Source organism: Brienomyrus brachyistius, chromosome 3 (assembly GCF_023856365.1).
Source record: "Brienomyrus brachyistius isolate T26 chromosome 3, BBRACH_0.4, whole genome shotgun sequence".
In the NCBI taxonomy this organism is placed as follows: Eukaryota; Metazoa; Chordata; class Actinopteri; order Osteoglossiformes; family Mormyridae; genus Brienomyrus; species Brienomyrus brachyistius.
This window is the reverse complement of record NC_064535.1, coordinates 15769502-15784205: the sequence shown is the minus strand read 5'-3', so window position 1 is coordinate 15784205 and position 14704 is coordinate 15769502.

Sequence of the window (14704 nt, the reverse complement as noted above, 5' to 3'; positions counted from 1 at the left end):
TAATTTCCCAATCTTTTTTCCTTGCAAAATGCTGCAGGATTCTTCCCCAGTACTGAGCTTTTTTAGAGCAGAGTTTTGCAGTATCTGTAATGTAGACCACTTTTGCATGATCTGTAATGTGCACCATTCACGTTTTTTACCAATCTTCACAAGACTGTGTGATTGATATTTTACAGTGGGAATGGTTTTAATGGGCAGACTCGATTTGACCTGCGACACATACTACTGCCCATTTAGGCCAAAAGGTTCCACCTTAGTCTTGACAGGCTTCTGGCCACATCTTTGCAGTACTTTCTAGATCTCATTCTTGGCAAGGTAATGTTTGGCTCTCAGCCCTCCCCTGAAGGCCCTATCTGTGACCCAGGAACGTTGTCCTGTTTCAGCCACTAACTTCTGAAGCTATTTTCGTTACCACAGTAAGCCTAGCAGTAGCTTATCTATTTATCTATTCCATTTAGTAGAGACTTTTATCCAAAGTGACATACAGTCCAGGAAAAAAGACCAATAGGGTTTGCAATAGGGTTTGGCCCAATTTTTTGCCCAAGAGCGAACAGCTGGGAAAGCGTGGTCAGCCGGTCTCTGGAGCAATTTGGTTTAAAGGCCATCTGGAGCAGGCGTAATTGTGTTTTCACTGTATTCCCTCACTCACTTGTTTTTCTTATTTTCGAAATACCTCTGACATGGGAGACTGTGTCAGAGGGTGTGGTCGGAATGTGTTGGGGCATGGTTGGGGTGTCACACCACAGGGTACAAACTTGTGTGACACACTCTATTGTGTACTTGGTTATACCTACAGAGCCCTGGCGGTACCACAGGCAGCGGTTTTTTTTTTCATTCACACAATGTACATAATGTGCCCACAAAATACAAAATCAAGCTCAAAAAATCCTTAAGCTGTGCATAGTATTTACTTTTCTTGTGGACTCTATTTGCTATTTTGAGCTCTCCTGTGGAGTCAAGAAAGCACATGAGGAGGGGACCTTGGGGACCGAACAGAAGGGCGGACACAACAGACCAGGGACAGCAAGGGGAATCGCAGACACAAGACACACCAGGACAAGACTATAGATGAGTGACAACGTGGGACAAGACACCAGGCAGACAAGACAGGGCACTACCAGGGCTAGGAAGTAGGCAGAGACAGAGCTAGGGATAGCAGGGACAACAAACCGCCAGACAGTGAGACAGGAACAGGGCAGTCATGTGGAGGCAAACTCAGGTAAGGGATGTCAGGTAGTGCCACAGGGGAAAGAAGAAAGAAGACAAGGGGGCAAAAACAAAGGTAGGCACTTGGGAATGGGGTTTGGCCTGGACATCAGGAAGCGAGGCATTGACCCTGGGAGATGGACTCTCCTGTGCTTTGGTGGGTCAGTGGGGCTCGGCGCATGGAGAGACTTGCCGGGTCGGGCGGCACTGAGACCGGAGAGCACGATTCATGAGGAACAACATTAGTCTAACTGTGGAGCAGTGGAGCAACTCATCTCCCTCGGACAGTGACCTGCAGGACCGGAGGGCACTAAGGGTCCTGCAGGACCGACTGCAAGATCTGGACAGACAGTGATGGGCAGACCCTGGGCTAGGCACAAGGCCTGGATTACATCTCCTTGCTTCCTCCTCCTGGACACAGAAACTCTGCCCGCTCTTCTTCTGGTCCCCCACTTACACCGCTGACCACTCCAGGCCTTGGGATGGGGATGGTGTGTACAAAGGAGGCCCCACCGAGAGGGTCCCATCCCAGGTCCACAGGCTGGGTTACATTCCGGTCTCTTTCCGCCTTGTATGAGTCAGCTGGAGCGATGGGCATTGGACCGGCAGCAACCTGCGGGGAGTGAGACTGACACGCGGGTGATGGCTGGAGAGGAAACAGGCACTGGTGAGACATCAGGGGCTGACGAAGCAGGTGCCAGTGGGGCACAGAGTACCGAGTACTGATGGGATCAGGAGCATCAGGAGGCGATAATGACACTTGTCACAGTACCTCAAGAAATGGCGAAGAGTCAAGCCGCTGGGACCTCAGGAGGAGACGCCAAGGTGGGAGCCAGCTGGACATGCCAAGGCCCACAGGGCTGATCCAGGACACCCTTCCCTGGGCCAGTTCCCTGGGGACACCACAGGCACTGACAAGCCTCACCGGGACCGGACGTTTGCAGAGCAGCAGTAGTGAGGAGAGTGAGCTCGGGGACAGACTCAGGCTGAATCGACCCGGGAAGGATGAGACATTGTGCAGGTTCAGCTCACTTTTACAGTCTTTGCTTCCTTGAGCAGGAGCTGGCAGAGTGTCAGGGAGGCAGCAGGCAGAGCGGTGGGTGTCTCCCCTTTGAGTTGCAGAAAGTCACTGGGTACAGTGGTACCTCGGCTCACAGACTTCATACATTCGAGGACTCAGTTCGTGACCCGAAAAGATCACGACCTGAATCAACTTTTCCGATTTAAAATAATGTAAATACAAATAATTCGTTCAAACCTCAAAAACACTGATTAAAAAAAAATAATTATATATATATATATATATATATTTTTTTTTCTTTTTTTCTGTGACCAAGATTATAGGCTTAAATTAAAATAACCTTAATTATACACAAATAATGCTAAATTAAATACAACTGAGCATACGCTGGTTGATGGGATGGCCACTCGAAAGATGCCAAAACACGGAAAAGAACCACAAAACATCAACCCAAAAAGACTAAACAATTAACATTAAAATTCATGTATTGCTCCAATGGCATAAAATATGGATACAATGTATAAATTAATAAGTGTTACAGACAGATAAGATATAAGATAAGCTGAAAACCCAAGTGGTATGCATTGTCCCCCAGAGTCCACTCATGAATGCCCTCTTTAAAAGACATGGCTGTGTCATTTGGTTTTAGAGCTATTGACTCATTCATATAGTGCTCCCTTGCATACCTATTATATGGAGACAATGTAATAATTAATAACTATTATAGACAAAGTTGCCATGAAAATCCAAGGTGTGGGCATTGTCCCCCAGAGGCCACTGATCAAAGCACACTTAGGACATGCTTGTCTTATTTGGTTTTAGAGTTATTAACCCATTTTTGTATTGTCCCATTTCATACTGCATGTATACAATATAATAATAACTATGTACACTGCCCCCCAGAGGCTACCGATCACAGTACACCATACAGGATAGGCTTGTCTCATTTGGTGTCACCCCAATACATATAATATGGATGCAATATAATAATTAATAACTATTACAGACATAGATTCCACTGATCAAATCACACTTTATAGGACGTGGCTGTTTGGTTTTTAGACCAATTCACCCATTTGTGAATTGCCCCAATGGCACATTACATGGATACAATATAAAAATTATTAACTATTGTAGATAAAGTTAACCTGAAAATCCAAGGGATATGCATTATTCCTTAGAGTATACTGATCAATGCACACTTTACTATATGTGCCTATCTGATTTAGTTTTAGAGCTATTAACCCATTTGCGAATTGCACCCTTTCATATTACATTTATACAATATAATAATTAATAACTATTACAGGCAAAGGCAAGCCAAAAATCCAAGAGGTGTGAATTGTTTCCTAGACTCCACAGTTAAATGCACACTTGAATAGATCTGCCTGTCTTGTTTAGTTTTACAGCTATTAACCCATTAGTGCACTGCCCCATTACATATAAGCTGTATATAATTTAATAATTAATAACTATTTTAGACCAAAATAACCTGAAAATCCAAGGGGTGTGCATTGTTCTACAGAGTCCATTGATCAATGCACACTCTACTAGATGTGTTTGTCTTGTCTAGTTTTGAAGTTATTAACCCTTTCCTGTATTTTCCCATTGGACATTATACGGATACATGCAGACATTCAGAAATGAATTGAAATTGGCCCGTAAAGAAATGTGGACTACCAGGGAGTATGCCACAGGTGCCATGAACCCAAAATGCTAAACCAATATCTCATTACAAATGAAATGACCTATTTTCTTAGCTTTTAGCAAGAGTTTGCACAAATTATGAAATGGCTCGAATTTCAAAACTAACCAGTGTGCATAGTTGTCTGTGTACTGGACAATACAATTCTATCATCAAAAACGTCTACCTTACTTCCGTTAAAAGCTTTTAAGCCGGAAAACTGAATATCGAATATGAGGCTAACCGTGGTACTATTTACAAGGTAATTAAACCGCTACATACATGTAAGTGAATGTGAAGACTTGTCCTGAATTGAAAATCTAATGCCAGTCTGCTGACCCAAGTTAACAGCCCTGGTGAAATATTTATAAAATATACAGCTTACCCTTACTTTAAAAATGATAGTAATTGCGTGATTTACATGTGTTATGGTGTGAATTGTGAAATGGAATATGAGTTTTGTAACATAATGACATATTTTGTGACGTAATGAGAGCACAACAGGATGCACCTGCAGCGGTAGCAGCGGGTTGTGGGGGGGTGTCGTGATGAATGTTTGTATTGCCTTTCAGTCTCGGTTTCAGAATCATTGCACCATTAATATTGAATCCCCAAATTAATGCAAAATTTACACAAAGGAAGTATATTTTAATATTTAACCGTTTAACTTGGGATGTACAGATTCCAATACAAACATTACTTGAAAGCCTGTAAAAGCTGAATTTCAATTCTTTCAAAAAGGCTAGATGAACAGATGGCAAAGTTCACTATGAAGCTCATTATAAAACAGAGGGCATTGTATTATATTTAGGGCTGTCAATTTTTTATGCAATCAATGACACACCTTGGTAATTAATCACATTTACAATCATGTTGCAGTATCATCCAAAATGTTTCATATTTTATAGTCTATAAATTCGCAATCAAAATGAATTTATTCCAAACAGAAATTTCAAAATGAAGATGAGAATAAATAATACCTATGTCAGTGTTGCATAGGTCAAATAAAGCAGCTACACCATAACAGCATTTTACTCTCCTCTATCTACCAATAGACTATTTTTCCCTCCGTTTATGACATTGCTGTTAAAACAGAAGGTGAATTCAGAACAAAAGACTAAATCTAAAACCTATTTGGCAAATGGCTCTAAAAATAGAAGCCATAAAACGATTTGAAGTGCACTTAATAACAGGAAGGATCCTCACGTTAACGAACTAGCCGTCAAAAAAACGACATTTTTATCCTCTGAGCCACCTGGCAATTGCTTCTCTGTGAGCTGGTAACGGAATGTTTTAATTTTAGCCTTGAGTTCTGGGATTCTAGAACAATGTCAGGACGGAAGCTTTCCCTTGCACTGTGCATAACCATGAATGACTACTATAGGTCTCTATTAAAGCTCTTTTCTGATACTATTCTCCTATTTGGGTATCGAAAGACCACAGGCATTAAGGCAATCAAAGAAATTATAGTAACACATTATGACTTCAAAATTAGTGTTAACTGTGGCAGCCCTACCCTGTATTATAAATTTGATTACAGTAGACCTACACTCATTATTACTGCAGTAGGCCTTTGGTTCAAACCTATCCATAAAAAAAGAAATATGATTCACAGAACTATTCATAATTATATTTCAGTGAGAATTATTTTACATATATGCAAGATTTCAGATATAATTTGTGAAGTAACAACAGTTTTCCTTTCAGAATTGCTTATATGGGTCTTTATCCTAATAGTGACAAACAACTTCTGGATGATTACGATCATGTTCATATCAGGGCCATTCCACCAAATTCTTTCCCCAGGACATTATATGTATGAATATGCCTGAAAAGTACCTTTATAATACATGTTATTATCACACTACGTGTCCTCCACAATGTCCTCATTGCAAGTTTAAGATAAATAATGTAAAGCATTAATAAAAACTACCACAGTGTTTGTCACCTGTCCCTGCTCACTAATGCTAAACTTCACCATGAAAAATGATGATTAAAAATCTTCCAAAATCTATTCTTTTTGTATTGTTGTGTGGCAGTATTTCCCATTTTTGTTTTAAATACATTTTGCTAATTGTGAATCAATAATATGTTAGTTAAAATACACATTTTACTTGTGTCCCCAGATTTTCACCTAGCCCTGTTACCCTATAGCACATTTCTGCCCTTAAAAAAATTTGCACTTTCCACAAGTGGCATTATCAACAGGAACTTGCATCATCTCAGTCGTTTGAAGACCACAGAAAAACCAAAATATGTTCTCTCTCTTTCTTTTGTGGATTTTGGTGATATGTCTGAGGTACTCGTCAACGCTCGTCTCTCGTCTTTTTAACCATATTATTTCTTAGGATTTATTTTTTTACTAAAAGAATTGCACTTTTGGTAAGTTACTTGAATGTGCTCTGCCTTATCATACCATTAACATGTTGCTATGATTCATGAATTTGCTAAGCTTTTGCTAAAACTCAGTCCTCTTACTTGTGTGTATGTATGAGTAACGGCTAGACTGAAAAACAGAGTGAGAATCAATAATAAGAGTAATAATAAATTTGCTGAAGGAGTTGCCATTAAAAATCAATTTTACAATGTGAAAACATTACTTTCAAGGAGCTAATCCACCACTAAGTATATAAGTGCACGGCTGGATCACGCTCAGTGCGATGCTGATCCGGAGAGGAGGGAGAAATACCTAAAGAGGGAAGATCAGAAATACAGGCAGGATCTAACATCAGGCAAGAAAATAAATAATTCAAATTAGTGAGGGGAAAAGCTCAGAAGAGGGAAAAAACAGATGAATATGTACCACAGGAGGCAGTCTAGGAATTAAGCTGTAAAAAGCGGTAAATGATTTAAATGACATTTGAGAAGCATATCAAGTAGTTCTTTTGCATTCCCCTCAATGAAGTGTGCATTTTAAAGAAATGATTAGTTACATGTACATGCATTTGTGGTAACACACACGATATATGTGTGCAAGTTGTACTTTTCAGAAAAAAAGAAAAAGAAAGAAAATTTATAGAACAATAAGTGGTCAAAACAGCTTAAACAGAAGCATGAGGTTTTGGTGACAGGACTGAGAAAAATGCAACCACCGTCCACTTTAAAACCTTGTAAAAAAATGTAAGTTGCTTGAGATTAACCAATGTACATTTTGTATAGGTATATATCTGCAAGTAGATTATCTGTTGAAAAAGATTACATTTTGTTTTTGAAGTTATAATACGCAAATTCAGTGGGATCGCACATCTATTATTTGTGTTTATAGCAAATCTTTATGGTACCATTTGTACCATATGTTGACTTCCACAAATCCCGAAGAACTTATGCTGTAGCAAGTCAGTCAAATGAATCAGGGACAATCCTAGGATTTCACTAAAGGATTTGTCCTATATTTTCATTTACATTTTGTACCCCCAGCTCAGCATCTTTATCCTAGGGTCTCATCCCTCCTCTTGCCAAATTTAATCCTGCTTTCTACTTCCAGAAGCCCTGCCGTGACATGCCAGTTAGATCTCCATGGCATGTATTCTCCATCCAGCTCGATCCCATCTGTGCAGAAATCTCACCTGAAAGTTCATCCAAACTAAGGAAAAGCTTACCATTTTGATAACAACAAAAGAAAATTTGATACAAGAATCTACATACTAGATGGCCATTGTTTTTTTTGTGTTGAGGTATCCTGACCTGTTTAGTCAAGGCTTCGTCGATCTTCGAAGGATAGTAGATTTCCAGGAGATGGTTGAGCACCATTGAATTATAGAGTAGGAGTAAATGGATACTGACACCCTGATGCTTATTGCATGTCAGAGGCATCAGTGGAAGTGCTGATTAATTTTATTATGGTGTTTATAATGTTATGGTGTGGAATGACGCAGGCGGGAAAAAGGTGACGGAGAAAAAGGGGTTTATTATTAAAACTGAACACGTCGGGGGAAAAGCACAAAAAAAAGGGACCACGGTGGGGGGGGGGGGGGGATCAAAAATAAACATGAAAAAATAAAGAACAAACTAAAGAAACCACAAAGTAACACACCTAAGCGACCAAACAACAGAGGTACAATTGTTTGATTCATCCACTCATCTTCAGTAACTGCTTACTCAGTAAAGAATTACAGACTATCCAGGAAGTAGAGTGAATGAGGAAAAGAAAATTTGTCTTAGTACAGATATGGCCACATAGGGAAGAATTTGTTATGACCTGAAGATGATCTGGATCCATCAATGATATATGGTGGTGTATGGGTGCCGAGCAACAGCATTCCCAAACAATCCCAGAAAGTCGAAGTGTCCGAATGCTTCCTGCAGAAGTGAGGGCATCTCCAGGATGAGTAGCTGGAACAGAAAGCTGGCCAATTACACCCTGCTCCCCATAACTAAAAACCAAAAAATCATTGAAGATTGAGAGATGGGACCTGGAAATCTTTGGAACCACAGTGAAGCCTCCTTAACCATTCACATACCCTCATCTCCCTCCTCACATCACCTCTCGATCTATCATTTGACTATCAAGAAATAGATCCATAGCTTGTATGTGAATGCACTGCAATGCACTGGCATCCATTTCCTGGTGCTCTGTGCTGCCCACTTGCAACCCAGATCAGGATAAGCAGTTGGAGGAATCATGGACAGATGGATGGAAAGGTAAATTCACTACTTAGAATCCATCCATCCATTTTCTGCCGCTTATCCACGGTCAGGTCATGGGGGCAGTAGCCTAAGAAGGGTTGTCCAGACCTCCCTTTCCTCAGCTTCTTCCAGCTTCTCCAGGGGAGTACCAAGGCGTTCTCAGGCCAGCCAAGAGATTCAATCTCTCCAGATTGCCTTGGGTCTGCCCCGAGGTCTCCTCCTACTTGGACATGCTTAAAACATCTCTCCAGGGAGGTGTCCAGGAGGGATCCTGTATAGATGTCCGAACCACATCAACTGGCTTCTTTTGATGCAGAGAAGCAGAAGCTCCACTTTGAGCTCCTCTCGAATGTTTGAGATCCTCATCATATATCTAAGACTGAGCGCATACACTCTGAGAAGGAAGTTCATTTCTGCTGCTTGTATCTGCAATATCATTCGTTTAGTCACTACTCAAAGCTCATGACCATAGGTGAGGGTAGGAACGTAAATCAACTGATAAATCGATAGCTTTGTCTTCTGGCTCAGCTCCCTCTTTAGCATGACAGACTGGTAAAACATCTGCATTACTGCCAACGTTGCTCTGATACACCTCTCAATCTCCTGCTCCCTTCTTACCTCACTCGTGAATAAAACCCGAAGATACTTAATCTCCTCCTCGGCAAGTAACTCCACCCCCACCAGCGGTGGGCAATCCACCCTTTTCCGGTCGAGAACCATGGCCTCAGATTTGGAGGTGCTCATCCTTATCACAGCCACTTCATACTCAATCGCAAACCGCACTAGTGCAGGCTGCAGGCAGTGTTGCCAACCATTTTCAATGGAAAGTAGCTAAAGTCTGCTCGAAAAGTCGCCAAATGTTGCTAGATGACGTCATACGTATATTTGCATATTGTTGACGTAATTACGTCGTATTTGCATTCTGCGTGTTTTCCCTAATCCTTCCTCACTTGTCCAATATAAAACTGTTATCAATTGCATTACATATTTTCTGCCAGACAACACAACGGAATTTAACCAGCAGTTACATCCTCTGCAATGAAATAAGAAAAAATAAATAAATAAGGAAAAATAAGAAGAAACGGTCAAATTAAATAGTTTTATTTCAAGCAAAGGAGAAGCAGGTAAGTGATTGGTCCGTGGCAACACCGTTTGCACATGCGCAGCTCATTCACATCTATGTCAGCTGCTGTGCGATTACGGGAATTTGCTGCTCCTTTCAGCCGGAGCCAGCGCTCGCTGATCAGAGCAGACACAGGGAGATGAGTAACTGTACCGGGAAAGCAAGACCTCATGCTTACAGGACAGTATTGGCGACATTTGGAAAGTTGCTAAGGTTTGTCCAAAAGTCGCTAGATTTGTCGCTAGGCGCTTTTTTGAAAAAAAGTTGTCAAGGGGTCTGAAAAGTCACTAAATCTAGCGACAAAGTCGCTAAGTTGGCAACACTGGCTGCAGGTCATAGTTCAATGATGCTAACAGGACCCCTTCATCTGCAAAAGGCAAAGACGCAATCCTGAGGCCCCTGAACCGGACCCCCTCTGCTCCCTGGCTATGCCTAGAACTTCAACCATAAAAATTAACAGAATTGGTGAAAAAGGGTAGCCCTGAAAGAGTCCAGCACCCACTTGGAACGACTTACTGCTGGCGATGCAAACAAGACTCTCGCTCCGTTTGTACAGGGCTGCAACAATGAATCCCCTACCCCTGAAGTACCCCTCATAGGATTCCTCCACCATGAATGCCACCTTATCATGGTGGAGGGGCTTTTGTGCCTCCTATCCTAGGAGCTATGATAGTAGAGTCTCCCAAGGTATACTGGTCCTATGCGAGCGGGCAGATAAAGTGCGAACCAGGACTCCACTCTGGAGCCAGGGCTAACGAGAGAGCTACAGGGTGAGCACCTGGCGGCCAATTCTCTAACCATGGGGCCTGGCAGGGCATAACCAACAAGGAGAACCTGGGTCTGCCCTGTTGTGGGCCCACCACCAAAGGAGGAGCCGTAAGGGTCAGGTACAATATAAATCAAGTGGCAATTGAAAGCAGGGGGGTTACAGTGCGGCATGGTGCAGGCAGGAAAAAGGTGACGATCTATTTTCAGTGTGAAGACAAAATGGTTTATTAAGTAGAACAGAAGACAAACCAGGGAAATCACAACCTGAGCAACACTGGAAGTTGGACTAGAAAACCTATAACTACGAACATAGTTGTAAGACACATAGTAACATTCACAATGGCAGAATGAGCAGTAGGACAAAGGCACTTAAATACACAAACTCAACCAAGTAACAAAGAGGCAGGAACGAGCAATCAAACAATTAACCAATCAGAGAGGGTGCAGGGCAACAAGCAATCAGGTAGAATAATCAATTATGAGGTGCATGGAAACAAGTGGATCTAATAAACTTAATCATGGAACTAAGACACTAACAGGGAAACTAGGAAACAGAACCTGACACTAGGAAGACAAGTAATACATAATCACAAAAGGCACAAAGCAAAAACCCAAACAGAACATAAACCACAAACTAGGAACAAGAAAACTAATAGAAAAGAAACACTGGGGACCAAAATTCTAATACTGTAAATACAAATTAACAGAGGGGACTGGCCTCAAGCTCATGACCAAAGGGTTATGATTCACAGAGCCACACAGCACAACCCAATAAAAAATGTAGCATTCAGGGGAAAGGGATGAACACACTGGGGCTGATAGACCAGACACAGGGTATGAGAACAGGATGGCCTACAACACCTTCAGGGCGCCAACCCTGACAAGGAGCCTCGGTGGAACGATTGTTGGCTACATAATCTGGGTACTTAGGATCCATTTGGGAGAAATCAGTCATATATTTGATTGATTGATTCACCTTTGTCATATCTAGGCGTGGATTGTGTTAAAAATGTTCAATCAATCAATTATTTATTTATATAGTGCTTTACAACAATAAAGTGACTAAGGGGCTTCACCCATCCATCCATCCATCCATTTTCCAAACTGCTTATTCTACTGGGTCACGGGGGGTCCGGAGCCTATCCCGGAAGCAATGCGTACGAGGCACGGAACAACCCAGGATGGGGGGCCAGCCCATCACAGGGCACACTCACACACCAGTCACTCACACATGCACTCCTACGGGCAATTTAGCAACTCCAATTAGCCTCAGCATGTCTTTGGACTGTGGGGGGAAACTGGAGTACCCGGAGGAAACCCCACGACGACATGGGAAGAACATGCAGACTCCACACACATGTGACCCAGGCAGAGACTCGAACCCGAATCCCAGAGGTGTGAGGCAACAGTGCTAACCACTGCACCACAATGGATGCATGGAGATGGAGGAAATTCTGTGAAAGCCACAGTTTAACTTCCGTGATGCAATCAAGCAGTTGAGTTTTTGTGAAATCTGATTTCATGGGTAGATAGATCTGGAGGTCGTCAGCATAACAATGAAAAATGAGATTATGCTTGTGCATTACAGAGCCAAGCGAAAGCGCGTATAGTGAAAATAATAAAAAGCCAAGAATAGAACCCTGAGGGACACCACAAGAAAGGGGAGCATGTCTGTTAGTCAAATACAAGGTGAACCAGTCCAATGCAGCACCATGAATGCCAACATAATTGTTCAGCCGGCGTTGAAGGACTGAGTCAAATGCTGCTGTGAGGTCTAACAGCGCAAGGACGGCAGAACATTTAGCATCCATAGACAGTACTATATCATTGTGAACCCTTAGAAGACTCTGTGCTATGTCTGGATCTGAAACCAGATTGAAACTTCTCAAAAATTGAATTTAAAAATGACTATAATATAATTAAAACAACTTTTGTCAAAAAAGGTAGATGGGAGACAGGTCTAAAATTTGATATAATGGATGGGTCAAGATTAGGTTTTTTAAGAGGGGCCTGATCACGGCATGTTTGAGGTGATGTGAAATGAAACCCAATTCCACAAGAGGTGAAAGCATTTCTTGTTCTAACATAATTTCAGTTTCACCATTATTTGGTGCACTTTCAGATTATAAGAATAGTTTTTTTTTTATTTAATAAGAGTTAATAATGAATTGATTTGACAGACTGCTTTCCAATATGTGTCTGTTAACAGGTGTTTTGCTCTTTTGCCCTCAGGATTTGGATTGGCTGGGGGGACCAGCTTCTTCCATAGGAAGCATTCTGGCACTTTAACTCTCTGGGGTCTTTTGGGTAAGAGTTTGCAATTAGGAATACTATTGCTTGTTACCAGCAATGGGGAAGTTATTCAAAAAAGTAAGCCATTACAGAATACTTGTCTCAAATTGTAATCAGGTTACTTAAGTGATTATTTACTGAAAAAAGTAATCATTTCATTAGTTATTTTCAAGTTACTCTCTAAAATCCCTGTGAATCCATGAAATGGAAAATGCTCCTTTAAAATACTGTCTTTTCTATGCTATAATATCAATTGACTGCCCTTCCAAAAGGGGAAAAACACACAACATGAATGAAAATATGAAACTGTCACAGCACTGCCATCCTGTGGGCGGCACCCAGTGCATCGAGTCCCGTCTTGTCATCATATTTCCCCAGTTATCGACAGTTTCCTGCAGTCCTGGCTCCCAATAGCTTCATCACTGTTCCCCTCTTCGATCTTCTACCCCATCTGTGTCCCCCACACTGCCTTCACAGTCTGCCATCCTCCTGTATGTGTGACAGAAACCTTCATTTCCAGTTACGTTTCTGAACATTTCTGAAAATCCACATTCATGGGAGAGTAGAACAGTGAGACAAATAATAAATAATAAATGCCGTGCTAAAAAGTGCAGAGATTTTACCTCCTAAGCTTTCAGTCTTATTAGGTGCTTCAACAGACTGCTGGCTGAGTTTACAGTGGTGGAAAGTTCCTTTGTGTTCAGTCACAATTTGCACTTCATAGTAATGTTTTTATCTTTGCATGCAGTTAATTGCAAATAATGACTGTATCTCCATTTAAAGAAACACTCCTCCTTATTAATTTTAGCTGTTCACTCCCGAATACAGTATGCCTCCGTCTCTCATGTAGAGGTCATTTTAACTGTCTCAGACAAAGACGCAAAAGTGCAAGTGGGAAAACATTGAATCATTTTAGTAGTAGTCTGGGCCAGCACAGTGTTGCAGTGGTTAGCACTGTTGCCTTACACCTCTGAGATCAAGGTTCCTGTCCCTGCCCTCCGTGTGTCGCGTCTGCATGTTCTTCCCATGTCGTCATGAGGTTTCCTCCAGATATTTTGATCCCACCCCCCCCCCTCCCCCAAAGGCGCACTGGTATTGCCTGTAGGTGTGTGTGTGCCATGCGACAGGCTCTGGACCCCCACAACACAGGAGGCAGTGTGTGGCTCTGTGGACTGAACCTCTGCGCCTGTGATCAGAAGGTCGCCTCTGCACCTCTGCACCTTAACCCCTGGGTGCTGTAATGGGTGGCTGCCCTTCGGGGCCAACTTGCATGTACAGAGGGCAAGTTGGTGGAGGTCAAAGGAGGATTTCCCCATTGGAACCAATAAAGTATTAATTATTATTATGAATATGACAAGTAGTTATAGAAAATGGATGGATGGAAATGTAATCCATGTAATGAATACATTTCAGGGCGGTGCAGTAGTTAGCACTGTTGCCTTATACCCCTGGGACTGGAGTTCCAGTCTTTGCCCTGGCCCACAGTTTGTGTGATCTACCAATATCATCACGGTGTTTTCTCCAGCCCCACCCCCCCATCCAAAAACATGCTACGGTGAATTGGAATCACCAATTTGTGAATAAGTGTGTTAATGGTGAGTGTGACCTGTGATGGGTTGGCACCGCATCCTGGGTTCTTACCTGCCTTGCACCCATACTTACTAGGATAGGCTCCAGACCCCGATGACAGAGCATAAGGCAAGCAGGTATGGAAGGTGGATGGATCAGGGATCATTCATTTCCCCTGCCCACCTGTCCTATGCAAACCAAAATCTAACAATGCCTTATTTCTCCTGTCTCTCTTTTTCTTTTCTGTTCTGAACAAAAAGACTCTCATATCTGCCTCTATTCAAATTTCTAGAGATCTCATTAAGCTCTAAAATAGTTCTCAGACTGTCTCAACTTGAAATGTCTCAACTTCAAATGTAATGAAATCAAATAAAAGTTTATTTATCAAATACACAACATTTTGCTGTACTGTTAT